We start from the raw sequence: 1,875 nt of genomic DNA, 5'->3' as shown, positions 1-1,875 counted from the left end.
AGAGGAAAGAAAAAATTCAAATACAAGCAATAAGGAATGAATAGGAGGAAATTACCAGAGACCCAGTGGAAATTCAGGAGATTATCAATAGCTACTTGAAGAATCTTTATTCTCGCAGAATAGAAAACACAGAAGGAATGGACAGATTCCTAGAAAAGTACAAATGACCACAACTGAATCAACAAGATATAACCACTCTCAACAGCCCAATAACAGCCAATGAAATGCGAGATGTAATTAAAAACCTTCCGACAAAGAAAAGTCCCGGTCTGGATGGATTCTCATCTGAATTCTACAAGAAATTTACAGAAGATGTAGTCCCTATACTCCTCAAACTCTTCAATGAAACTGAAAAGGAAACAATCCTTCCAAAATCATTCCTTGAGGCAAGTATTATACTGATACCAAAATCGGGGAAAGACGCAACTGAGAAAGAGAACTACAGGCCGATCTCCCTCATGAACATAGATGCCAAAATCCTCAATAAAATCCTAGCAAATAGAATACAGCAAATCATTAAGAAGATCATACACCGTGACCAGGTAGGATTCATCCCAGGGATACAAGGATGTTTCATTGTTGAAAAATGTATAAATGTAATACACTGTATCAATAGAGTGAAAACTAAAAACCACATGATCATCTCAATTGATGCAGAAAAGGCTTTTGACAAAGTCCAACACTCATTCATGTTCAAAGTCTGACAGAAAATTGGAATGGATGGCCTCTACTTCAATCTGGTAAAAGCCATTTATGAAAACCCATTGGCTAACATAATTCTAAATGGGGAAAAACTGAAATCTTTTACTCTTAGATCTGGTACAAGACAAGGACGTTCTCTATCACCACTCCTATTCAATATAGTTCTGGAATCATTTGCTACAGCCATTAGACAAGAGAAACAAATAAAAGGAATAAGAATAGGTAAAGAAGAAGTTAATTTATCATTATTTGCAGATGACATGATACTCTACTTGGAAGACCCAAAAAACTCCACTTAAAAGCTACTAGAATTAGTACAGAAAGTCAGTAGCATAGCAGGTTATAAAGTCAATACCCAAAAGTCAATAGCATTCCTCTATACAGATAACAAACAAACTGAGAGAGAAATTATAGAAAAATTATAGAAACAATACCTTTTATAATGGCACTGAGGAAAATGAAATACCTTGGAATTAATCTAACTAAAGAAGTCAAAGATCCTTTCATGGAAAATTACAGCATTCTTGAAAAAGAGATCATAGAGGATTTCAGAAAATGGAAATATATTCTATGTTCCTGGATAGGAAAAACCAACATTGTGAAGATGGCCATACTCCCAAAATTGCTGTACAGATTTAATGCAATCCCTATCAAACTACCACCAACATACCTCACAGAGCTGGAGAAATGATTCCTAAAATTTATTTGGAACCAGAAAAGACCTAGAATAGCAAAGGCAATCCTAGGCAATAAAGACAAGGCAGGAGGCATTAGAATTCCTGACTTGAAATTATACTACAAGGCTACTGTGATAAAATCAGCATGGTACTGGCAAGAAAATAGGCCTGAGAATCAATGGGATAGATTAGAAGACACTGAAGCCCCTACAAACACACTCAGGTACCTTGTCATTGACAAAGAGGCCTAACATAGTCACTGGAAGAAAGATAGTCTCTTTAACAAATGGTGCTGGAAAAACTGGCTCTCTACATGCTGAAAACTAAAACTTGACACAGGTCTATCACCATGCACTAAGCTAAAAAAAAAGGATTGAAGATCTAAACATTAAAGCGGAGACACTAAATCTCCTGGAAGAGAAAGTAGGAGGAACTCTTGAAGACATAGGGGTAGGCAAAGAGTTCATGAACAAAAATCAAATCGCATGGGAAACAC

This window comes from Octodon degus, unplaced genomic scaffold (assembly GCF_000260255.1).
Source record: "Octodon degus isolate 3935 unplaced genomic scaffold, OctDeg1.0 scaffold00001, whole genome shotgun sequence".
NCBI classification, from domain to species: Eukaryota; Metazoa; Chordata; class Mammalia; order Rodentia; family Octodontidae; genus Octodon; species Octodon degus.
Note: the sequence above shows the minus strand (reverse complement) of the source record.